Source organism: Helianthus annuus, chromosome 4 (assembly GCF_002127325.2).
Source record: "Helianthus annuus cultivar XRQ/B chromosome 4, HanXRQr2.0-SUNRISE, whole genome shotgun sequence".
In the NCBI taxonomy this organism is placed as follows: Eukaryota; Viridiplantae; Streptophyta; class Magnoliopsida; order Asterales; family Asteraceae; genus Helianthus; species Helianthus annuus.
Genome location: NC_035436.2, coordinates 206,488,808 through 206,501,679, shown reverse-complemented (window position 1 = coordinate 206,501,679; position 12,872 = coordinate 206,488,808). Strand labels below are relative to the sequence as shown.

Genomic DNA, 12,872 nt, shown 5'->3' with positions numbered 1-12,872 from the left:
AGGGGTGTGTCTTGTGGTACGATTGAAAGTTAGTAAAAGGACGGCACATTTTAGCTTGGTTTGCATGTTTGATCGCTTGTGTTTATGAACAGTGTTTGAATGAGTTGCTTGGGACAAGCAACGGGTAAGTGTGGGGATGTGACGGGTGGTCCGTAGGACAACCCTTAAAAGGTCTAAATATATGCACATTCCATGCTTTATTCAGTTAATTGCTTGAACTTGGTAACCACTCTATGTTTGATGATGCAGGTGCTTAAGTGCTTAAAATGCGGGTTTTAGAAGGCATGATCGGTTGCTAGAAGCTGGGGAGTCAAAGAGTGAAAGACGTGAAGATTTGGTGAAAAAAAAAGTAAAAGGAAACAAGACCCAGCCGTAACCTACGGCTGGGAGCCGTAGGGTACGGTCCCAAATCTTTCCAACATATTCCCCGCCGTAAAACAGGAGACACCAGCCGTAAGGAACCAATCAGAGCCGTAACCTACGGCTGGGAGCTGTAGGTTACGGCACCTAGTGTTGACCCGGGATGTGCTGACTGCCGTAACCTACGGCTAGGGGCCGTAGGTTACGGCTCCGACTGATGTTTTCTTGTAACTTCCTCATTTAATGCTGCTTTCAAGATGTTTTATGGGGACTTATCATTGTCATTCGGTTACTACTTGCTTGGGAACAAAATTGGGAGCAATTTGGAGACTTTTTGGAGTGAGGAAACATCTTGGAATCATTAGTTTTTGTTGTCTTTGATCTTGATGAATAATAAGACTTTTGCTACAATGTTTGTTCAAACCATGAGTGGCTAAGTATTTTGTGACTATCTTTGGTGGAAGGTTTGCAAGACATTTATGTTTATTTCCGTATTTCTAGAATAACAATCTTCTCTTTATTGAATTGCTTGTTATGATGTGTGATTATTTGTTAGTAAATTGTTAATCCTTGCGCTAAATCAATTAGAAACCATACGTTCTTGGTGCCGTTGGCAATCGAGATATCATGGGTATAGTTAGGCTTGGGTAAGGGTTGATTGATCATCGGGTAACAACCTCACGTTCTAGGAATCTGAGTACTTAGTTCCCTTTCATCACTGCAATTAGTCACACATGATGAAGGGGTAAGGTCCCAAAAAACCTCACAAGCAAGATATGAGACCATACCACCATCTGGCCTTTCAACCTTTTTTACCTTGCGCGGTCACGCATTGGTCTTACAGAAGGAAGAAAGGAACCAACGAGCAATAGTCGCGCGCCCAAAGGGAAACTTAAACCCTTGCACCGCTTTCCGTTTGACAAAGGGTTGAAACTCTGAGATTAATATGTCCGCCTAAATATCCAGACTTGGATATTATTTTACCCAGACTTGGGATCTGTCCAGCTGTGTGCACACTGTAAGGTGTCACACCAGATTACAGCAGTAATCTTCTAGAAGAAATACGATCGTGCACCACCCAGACGGTTATAACCGTCTGGACACGTGTTATCATCACAAACATTCCTGAAATCACAACGATAGCATGTGATTGAAGAATGATCTCCACTAAGATCACTTTCCACGTGGCAACTCCCTAGCCATAAGATCAAGTCACAATCTGTGTGCATCTATGTCAGATCAAAGTAACTTAACAAAGATTAAAGAGACTTAACGGAAGGAAAATTAACCGCTACGGCGTTGGCATCTTCCGTTATCTTTTCAATAACAGATTTTCCCTCCCAAACTCTCGGTTATAAATAGGAGAATTCTTCAGGTAAAGATTCAGATCCAATTTCACTACTCAAATACCTTTATATTCTCCATTCAAATACTTATTCTCACACCGGAGTCGGGTCAAGGAGAGAACCCTCTTCTCCCCTTGACGAGGCTAACGGTGCTCTGTTTTGCAGAATCATCGGAGAAGGAGCTCGATTATTACTGAACCAATTGAGAGAGAACTAACCTTTTATGCGGATTCAAACCCCCTAGATATCTCGGTTCCGACCATTTATCTAGTGTTTCTTCATTGGCGCCCACCGTTTTCTCAGTTTTTCTAGTTCCTATCTCGCTTCGGTTCAGTTCAGTTCATCTCATTTTTCTGATGGCAGAGAATTCGTCTTCTCACCTGCAGCATGGTCCTCGACCAAACGTCGGAAACAATTTCCAGAAAATAAGATTCCCAAAGCATGGGATTAGTAAATACCAAACTGCGTTGAACGCAATCACCAGATCTGATTCCTCAGACATCAGATCTGGAGAAGGAGGTAACATTACAGAATTGAATCTGGTAATCCCACCTTGGGGAAACATCCAATTCAGCCAGTACAAAGATGGCGGTCATCAGAAACAAATACACATGGTTCAAGGGGGACCATCACGAAGAACAAGCAAACGAAATTATGATCAACACTGGAGAGGACAACAAGTCGTGTTCCCTGTTGTTCCTGGGGGCCCTCAGGAAGAACGACCAGTAATTATCACCGGTATTTTTGGTCATTACCAGACAGACTATATGTTCATAGATCCAGGAAGTTCGATGGACATCATATATGAACAGTGCTTTAAGCAACTGGATCCGGAAGATAAAGCACGTTTGGAACCGGTCGATTTTCCTCTCACCGGATTCTGTAATGAAGCTGTTTTCCCGTTGGGGCAAATTGCTTTCCCGGTGACCTTATCAGATGGCAAACACTCACGAACAGTTACAGTAAATTTCATGGTCATGCCAGCAACATCACGACATGACATTTTGCTCGGGAGAAGGTCGCAAAGAGAATTCAGCATGATCACTTCCATCCCACATGCGGCTTGTGGATTTCCAACGGAAACCGGAGTTGCAATTCTCTATTCAAGCAAGGAAGTCATGTCCGTAGATGATGAACCTCCAGCAAAGGCAGTCAAAACTTCAGCACCAAACGAACTAGAGAAATGGGTTCTGAACGGCGAATACCCAGAGCAAACCATTTTGCTAGGACACGCCATGTCACCAACAATACGTGTACAGCTGAAAAGCTTGTTGTCTAACAACAAAGATATATTTGCCTGGTGCCCAGCAGACATGGCTGGGGTTCCACGCGATATCGCGCAACATTGTTTAAACATCAAACCATCAGTAGATCCGGTCGTTCAGGGAAGGCGCAGCTTCAGCGAAGAAAAAGCAAAAGCGATGGACGAGCAAGTAACAGAATTGCTCAACGCGGGAATCTTGCGCAAAGTGAAATACCATACATGGGTTGCCAATCCAGTCATGGTGCAAAAACACAATGGCGGGTGGAGAATGTGTGTCGACTTCAAAGACCTCAACAAAGCATGCCCTAGAGACTGCTATGCGCTCCCAGAAATAGACAAGAAAGTCGATTCTTTAGCATCATTCAGGTGGAAATGCTTTCTCGACTGCTATAAGGGTTATCACCAGGTCCAGATGAAAGAAGAAGACGAAGAAAAAACCGCATTTCGCACAGACAAAGGCATCTACTGCTACACAAAAATGCCATTTGGGTTGCGCAACGCAGGCGCAACGTATCAACGCTTAATGGATATATTGGCAAAACTGTCGAAGTATACATGGATGACCTCGTCATCATGAGTCATGAAGAGGAGACAATGCTCCACAATATCCAGCGCACATTCGATTCCTTACGAAGCGTAAATTTAAAATTGAACCCGACAAAATGCTCCTTCGGAATGGAAGAAGGAAAGTTTTTGGGTTTCATAGTTACCAAAGACGGTTTTAAGGTCAACCCAGAGAAGGTACAGACCATTCAGCTAATGCCATCACCGGCAACAGTCAAGGAAATGCAAAGACTTGCCGGACGATTAGCAGCTCTGAATAGATTTTTGGCCAATCATGCGGCAAAATCTTACCCATTCATCAGTACGCTGCGAAATTGCGGAAAGAAAACTCCCTTTCAATGGACACCTGAAGCGGAAGCAGCATTCAAGCAAATGAAAGAATATTTAATCCAATTACCAACGCTGACTGCGCCAAAGGAAAAAGAACCATTAATCTTGTATCTGTCGGCCGCGGAGGTAGCAGTAGGCGCAGTATTAATGGTAGAACGGGAAAATGTCCAGACTCCAATCTACTACATCAGTAAAATGCTCACTGGCCCTGAAACTCGTTACTCGATGATAGAAAAGCTGGTTTTAGCGCTAGTACACGCATCCAGACGTTTGCGCAGATATTTTTCCGGCCATGTCATCACAGTACTGACAAATTATCATCTGGGCCAAATCTTGTCAAAACCCGACATAGCGGGGAGATTAGCTAAATGGGCCATCGAGCTAGGAGGCTACAACATTTTTTACAGACCAAGACCAGCAATCAAAGGGCAAGTTCTGGCAGATTTCACCACCGAAGTTCCCATTGATAAAGTACAAGAATGTGAGGCAATCCAAAACCCAGCGCCTGTTTTTGATGACAGAGTCTGGACCTTACATACCGATGGAGCTTCCAATGACGACGGAGCAGGAGCAGGCCTCCGATTAGTCAGCCCGGATAATCACGAACTCACATATGCTATCCGCTTGGAGTTCCAAAGTACTAACAATGAAGCGGAATACGAAGCATTTCTAGCAGGTCTTCGTCTAGCACTCAAAATGGGAGCAAAAAACCTTGAAGCTAACGTCGACTCAAAACTAGTAGCTGAACAAGTTAACGGCCGCTATGACGCGAAGGGCGAGGCTATGGCTTTGTACCTTGAACAAGCACGAATGTTAATCAATCAATTTCAGACATTCAAAGTCAATCACATAAACAGAAGCGAGAACAAACACGCCGACGCGCTAAGCAAGTTAGCCGCTACAAGCTTTAAACACTTGGCAAAAGAGGTGCGCATAGAGGTACTATCCAATCCTTCCATTCACCTGAAGCAAGTAAATATCATAGAAATGGGAAATCCATCCTGGATGTCTCCAATTATTTTGTACCTTCAACACGGGAAACTCCCGGAAGGAAAGACAGAAGCCCGGAAAATACAACACAAAGCAATAAATTATGAAATGGCGGATGGCGTCCTTTATTGGAAATCATTCATGGGTCCATTACTACGTTGAGTTGATAAAACAGACGCTCAGTATCTGGTCAGAGAAATCCACGAGGGATTATGCGGGATACACGCAGGACCGCGTATGGTCGTGGCAAAAATAATGAACGCTGGGTATTATTGGCCAGGCATGCACATGGATGCAGTTGATCTATTACGAAGGTGTGAGGCATGTCAACGCCATGTACCAAAGACGCTTCAACCCAAAAATCCGCTAATTCCCGTTACTTCCGCTTGGCCATTCCAACAGTGGGGCATCGATCTTGTTGGCCCATTTCCTGACGCGCCGGGTGCAGTAAAATTCATCATCGTTGCAGTGGATTACTTCACAAAGTGGGTAGAAGCTAAAGCTTTGGCCTCAACAACAGCAATGGTAATCCACAAATTTATATGGGAACATATCATTTGCAGATTTGGGTTACCATTGCGCATTATTTCTGACAATGGTACAAACTTTGCTGTGGAAGACCTTCAAAAATGGTTCAAAGAAATGAACATTGAGCACAGCTTCGCCTCCGTCGCGCATCCTCAAGCGAATGGTCAGGTAGAAAGCATAAACAAACAAATCGTTGACGGTATAAAAGCGCGACTTGGGACAGCGCGCAGGGGGTGGGTTGACGAGCTTCCCAGCATCCTCTGGGCGCACAGAACAATGCCAAAGACTAGCAACGGAGAAACTCCGTTCAGTTTAGTCTATGGGTCAGAAGCTGTCATTCCAGCTGAAATAGGCCTACCCTCGCCGCGCATGTTAGCAATGGAAAAGCAGGACAATGAACAAGAACGGAGGATGGATTTAGACCTTCTGGAAGAAAGGCGCGAGAACGCGGCCATAGCAGAAGCAAGGTACAAATCCAAGTTAGAAAAATATTACAACGCGCGGGTACGTATTTGCACATTTGTCCCCGAAGATTTTGTCTTGCGCGACAACGAGGCTTCAAACGCCGAAAAACCCGGCAAATTAGCGCCAAGGTGGGAAGGACCGTATGTCATTAATGAAGTCTTAGGCAAAGGAGCATATACCCTAAAAAGGGTCGCTGGGACTCTCGTTCCCCGCACCTAGAACGCGCAACAATTGCGCAGGTGTTACATGTAAACAAGCCTATAAAGCAAAAAGAACATACAGGCGATGTATTTCCTTATCTTATCTTGTATCACGGCCTTGCACTTTTATCAATACAAGTATTACTCTTAGTAACATCACTGTTTATTACAAATTGCATGAAATTTCTTTGGTTCGCGCGAAAACGACATGGTCAAACATTGTACACCTCATGAACAGTCTCAAAACAGGCAAACTGTTGACAAACGTTCACACATGAGCACAATACCATTCCTCATTCGCCTCACCTATTCAAAAGTAATTACACACATGCAACATATTGTAATACACACATATACGAATCATAGCAAACAATCTTCAAAAAAAAGTATATCATCATATACATTATCAAAAAAAAGTATATCATCATATACATTATCACAATGATCTTCAAAAAAATAATCCTGTCCAGTACCCAAAAGCTTAAAACAACAAAAAAACCATTAACAAAGACGGAGGCAGACCCTGGGCTTCAATATCTAGTTAGCACCAGCACCATCGTCAACAGAAGACACCTGCCTGCTCCGGCGAATCCTCCGACGTCGGTATACCAACCGACATTCCCCCCTCTAAAGCATCGGAAACCGAGTTATCAATCCATCAACATCCAATACAGCATCGGCACCAGCAGAAACGTCAGTATGGCAAGAGATTTTGCACTCAGAATCAGCAATTGCAGGGGAAACAGGCTTGATCAGTTTCTTCACCGGTGCAACAATGAGAGGCGGTGAACGAGACAGAAGAACGAGACCTTCACCAACAACACCAATTACACCGATAACACCACTTCGATACATGGATCCACCACCACCACCACCCACTACGGGTGAACCTACTTCACCATTTATACCAACATCCACTCAACCTTCACCAAACACCACCATTCCAACCAATACCACCGAACCCATTATACTTCAAAATGTCACACCAACCAACACCACACAACCCATTACTACTCAAGAAGTGTCACACCCCAACCGATGGCGGAAACATCGGGATGAGACGAACAAATTGCTCAAAACAACATAACACTAATTGTGACAATATAGATTAAATCAAATTTCATAAATGCTAAGATGTCATACAAGATTCAAACATAGTACCAAAAATAGTTCAAAGCATTGTTTATTCTAGATGGGTTTCTAGGTTCATCCTAGCTTGTTTTCTTGATCACTTCGTCTATCAACCTGCAACATGTATTAAAATAACATCAACAAAAAGTTGGCGAGTATACAAGTTTAATACATAGCATAAAGTAGAATAAAAAGTTTAAGTGCTCATATCCAACATAAATAACATGATCCAAGTTACTACTTTGCCTTTCCCAATAGACTAGCGGGAGGTTAACACGTTCAACTTGTTCAATACGATCAACTTGTTAGATACGTCCAACTTGTTAGATACGATCAACATGTTCAATACGATCAACTTGTTCAATACGATCAACTTGTTCAATACGATCAACTTGTTTAATACGATCAACTTGTTCAAAAACGATCAACTTGTTCAATACGATCAACTTGTTTTATACGATCAACTTGCATAGCATATGAGATTAACAAGCAGTAAAATGTTTCGTGTTTAAATGTGGATAGAGTGTGAATGTAACAAGTTTCAAGTGTGGTGTAATTTGAATATGGAATACATGTTGCACCCAAAGTGTTTAAAACGAAAATGGGATCGAGTATACTCACATTGATTGCGTTGTGATTTCTTGTAAGCGCACGAGTAAAGATGGTACAATCCAAGAGAACAAACAAGAGAATTATCCTAGATGTTTAGAAAGAATGTCACATAATGAACGCGTTATTATATATAGGTTAAATAAGATTATAATATATATATATATATATATATATATATATATATATATATTTTTTGTTTTCAATAACTACATTTTTATTAAAATACTTAAATCCATTCCTTGTTCTTTTTACATATAAGAATTTATAATTTAAAAACAGGTTGTGAATTATTACCACAAAAGGATCAAATTTAAACAATTAATTAAGAGAAAAAAAATTACATTGGACACACCAAAAATCGGTCAAAATGGCCAAAACAAAACCCACGAACTCCACTGTTACAACTTGATTTTCATAAGTTATTAGATGATGTTTTTCCTTTTGAATAAAATAATTGATTTGTTTTACAAAGAAAATATATACTGAAACAGTATATATGCGGCTTCCAACTTGTTCTTATATGTAATCTGGTTGTTATCTTCTTTTAAACAAAACAACTGGACATTAAACTGAACATCGTGTATTCACCGTGTATTACCGTTTTTTTAATTAAACAGAAACATCGCGTATTAACTAATGTATATATATTTAAGAATATATGAACGAGTGAATTGATAAGAGGTTATACCGAATTGACAAAAGGCCGTGAGTTTCTCCTGTCGTCTTCCCGAGCTCCGGCGAGTTTCGAAACAAGAAAAAGAATGGCTTCCGTCGTGAACTCCGATGAGCGGCTCCGGTGAAACCTCTAAACTCCGGCCACTTCACGTTTTTCCGGCGACGACTCGACTCTCCGCCAAGGTGTAAAGGCAATGGGAAAATGTTGTGGTGATGAGGGTGTCGAGAGAAGGTGTAAGAGGTTGAGGTTGAGGTTGTGAATTGGAGTGGAGTGACTCGGTATTTATAAGGGTTTTGTAAACTTAGAAATGAAGGTGATTGATGGACTAATTTGGAAACGAGGTGATTGATTGCCGGAAAGAAGGAAACGCGGATTCGGTTTTATGAATACCGGAAATCAGATATTTTAAAAAGGAAAGGTCAATGGGTTGCTGTCGGTTTGTTTTTGGCGGTAGGATTTAAAAATGGAAAACTGGTTGTTCGCTAATTTGGCTTGACGGCAAAGTTGGAAAGAATTCATATGGTAACAAGTTGATAATTATTAAAGGTTTCTACATCAGAATGATTTCAAGGCTTGCCCATCTGTTTTGTGCATGCATGTGTTGATCGAACTGTGGGGGTACCCGGGTTCGAGTCTGGCTCCCACCTTTTGTTGTTTCTTTCTTTTTTTTTTGCTTGAAGTTTAAAGACTTCCATAATTAGTCCCTAAAGTTTATATAAACTGCTAACTTGGTCACTTTTAACACTTAAACTTAGTTCATGAGTTTCCTTTATTAACGTTAACTATCTTTATAACAAAAAAAATAACTAGTTTTTTTTATACAAACAACCAAACTTTTTATCGTAATATTAATTAATTTAATTAGTTAAATGAAATGAATAAATAACCATTTTTATAAACGGATTAAATTAACGATATCCTATCAACGGTTATTTATTTCGCGAAAATTTCCGAGGTTTAAAGTTTAGGATCCGTATTTTTAAAACGGGTCGGATTTTGAAACGGGTCGATTTTGACGAATGTTACAAGAAGAACCAACCATTACCTTCAATCCTTCCACTACTATTCCACCATTATCCCATTTCTTCCCGGGTGCGGGTCCATCATACTCAAGCCATACCATAGCACCGAACTCGACCATTGTTCATGCTTCATCGTTTCGACCATCAAACCAGTCGGGGTTCCAATACTCGACTCTTCCATTTGGGCAATCTTCGGGAATTCAAGGAGATGGGTATGATGAAGGATATGAGGAGTTTTAAGGCTTTGATGAAGACGGGTATGCTTATGGGGGTGATGGAGATCAAGGGGAATTCGGTTATATGCAAGGCCAAATGCAAGTGATGCCAAATGTAGGTGGAGTGCAACAACAACAACTCATACCACAACAAATTAGGCCAAGGCCACAAGGGCCACAAATGCAACGTCCCATACCATTGCAACAAGTTCGTCCACCGAATGTTCAACAATTCCAAAGGCCAATTCAAAACCCACCGATGCCACAACAACAATTTCAACAACCAAATGCACCACAAGGGCATATACCAAGACCAATGGGTCAAGTTCGTCCAAGGGGTCGGTTTGCGGTACCAAGGAGGCATCTTAGAGAAAATGCGAGGGGTATTGAAGCGCATTTTAGGCCGGTTATTACTCACAATCCTTCACCAGTGGTTATTCCTCATAACAACCAAGGGAGAACTTTTGAAGTAAGAACAAATTCTTTACAAAGTTTGCCGAAATACAAGGGGCTAGCAATGGAGGAGCCTTATTTCCATTTGGAGGCCTATGATTCAATTTGCAATACTCTTGGGAGTCAAGGTTTTTCGACCGATGATATCAAGTTGGTATTATTTCAATTTTCTTTGGAGGACAAGGCAAAGAAGTGGTTCTACACTTTTCCTTCGGCATCTATTTATACTTGGGCGGAAATGCAACAAATTTTCCTAGACGAATTTTACACCGCCCAAAAGACCAACGATGCTAGGAAGGGGTTGAGGAGTTTCCAACAACAACAAGGCGAAATGTTCCATGAAGCCTTCGAGCGCTTTAATATGATGATAAAAAATTGTCCGCATCATGGAATTGAGCTTTGGGAGTTGATGAATGCCATTCACGAAGGGTTGTGTGCCGAAGATGCACGTGATTTAATGTCCATCACAAATGGGACTTTTGGCACCAAATATGAGATTGATGATCGGGAGTTCTTGGAATAAATGGCCATTACTTCAAAGAGAAAAGCTCAAGCATCAAGGAGAGCACGACCGACCGTTACTCGAACACAAGTGCATGCAGCCGATGATGGTAATGTACAAACTTCTAACCAAATTTATGATGTTTGTGCTATTTGCAATGAAATAGGTCATGCGGCTGAAAATTGCCAAGGAATGGTAGAAGGGCAATATGAAGAAGTTCATGCGGTACAAGGTCAAGGAGGGTTTGTAGGAACTACAACATGAATTCCAACACTTACCACCCCGGGTTGAGGAACCACCCAAATTTCCGATATGGGAACCCTTCAAATCAAGCTAACCCGAATTTCCAAGGAAACTAAGGATTTCAAAGGCAATATCAAATGGGTCAAAGCTCTTCGGGTGGAAACGAAGTAATGGAGATGTTGAAGGCGATGCAAGTTGAAATACAACGAATGAATCAACGTGATAAGGTTCGGATGCAAAAGGACGAGGCCCGTGATAAAGCGATTCAAACTTTGACCACCCAAATGGGTCAACTTGCAAGTGAAGTGGCGATATTGAAGAAAGCAAAAGGCCAGTTACCAAGTGACACGGTGCTAAAACCCAAAAACATTAAAAGTGTTAATATCAATATGGTAAGCACCGTTCCTAGTACTAAATTTAATGAAACATTGCTAACTTCTTCATATCAAGTGAATGCAGGTTTGGGAAAAGATGCCGAAATCGAGAATGATAAAGAGTATGGAGCGCCAATCGTGCCTATCCGAGTGGGGAAACTAAAAATTCCTCATGCATTGTTGGATTATGGGGCGAGCATGAGTGTGTTACCGGGTGAGCTATATGACATATACGATTTCGGTCCACTTGAAGATGTAGACACCATTGTGAGCTTGGCGGATGAGAGTTGGAGGCGTCCCCGGGAAATAGTTAAGAGTGTTATGATTCGTTTGGGGGAATTCGAATACCTAGTGGATTTTCTAGTTCTAGACTATGCTTCTACCAAAATGGCAGCACAACAAAGGGTAATCTTAGGTAGACCGTTTCTATACACAGCAAATGCTCAAATTAATTGTAGAGATGGGATTATCACCATGACCGAAAAGAAGCGTAAGTTGTCCTTTGATGTTCAAACTAAGGTGATTAGTTATGAATCCATTGAGGGGAAGGGTGGTGAGTCTAGTGATTGTATAAAAAAGGTGTTCCAAAGAATGAGAAGAAATCACCCACCGGATCCTGAAGAAAAGCATATGGGTTCAAGCAAGAGCGTATTTGATTACCCACCGAGTCAAAACAAGATGGATGCATTTTGCGCAATGGCACAAGGAAATGATGGAGATGGCAGGAGCCGATTCTTTGAGCCACCATAAATAGGGTAGGCACAGTCTGGCTGAAGACTCGAAACTTAGCGCTGCTCGGGAGGCAACCCGGGGTTTTATATTGATCTTGCTATTTTTATCTTTCTATGTTTCAGGGCCATGGCGACATTCAAGTGTGGGGAAGATGTATGGATATTTGGGTGAAAGTGGTGATAGGAAGTCGGATTATCTACAACATCTGTTGTGGCAAACTTCACCAGGTCAATGTACTCTTTCCTTAGTCTTGTTGGGTTCTTTAGCTTTGAAATATTGGTAGTTAGTTTGTTTGATTTTGTTTAAAAAATAAAAAAAAATACAAAAAGAAATTTGTGGTTTGAGTGTACAAGCTTGTGGTTGGCGTTAAAGAGTTAAGTGATCAAATCCTCTCAAAACCATACATTGGGGTCAATGTATCCCAAGTGTGGGGATGGGAGGAAATTTTGAGGTTTTTTAAAATTTTTGTAAATTCAAGCGAAAATTGTCAAAATTTGAAAACTTAATATTGTGCCATATGACACACCAATACCCTTTCTAGTCATTTCTTGGTGAGTTTTGGGCCACACATATGATTAATAGAGATTATTTCTTTGGTTTGAGTGGCGGTGTGTGTATTGTGTTAATAGAACTTGTGTACGAATTCTTGTTAAATCCTAGAGTTAGCATGCTTTTGAAAATGATAGGGGACTTTTAGGAAGCCTCGTCTAGATGTGTGAGAGTGCGGGATTGGTGGGTTGGACCTCATTCTTTACAAATATGAGCTTGGTATTGCGAGGGGTGGGGGTTTGGTCTATAGAAAGCCATGTTTGAGCCTTAAACCATTCGGTTGCGACCCAAACCTACTTCTTACAAAACTATACCT

At 41.4% G+C, this 12,872-nt stretch overlaps 1 non-coding gene across 1 annotated transcript; it reads right to left on the bottom strand.

Annotated features, from left to right (window-relative positions):
* Positions 1–10,443: 10,443 nt before the first annotated feature.
* Positions 10,444–10,549, bottom strand: LOC118491975. The gene has a single exon (XR_004892419.1). It is a non-coding gene; the product is annotated as a small nucleolar RNA R71 (small nucleolar RNA).
* Positions 10,550–12,872: the final 2,323 nt, after the last annotated feature.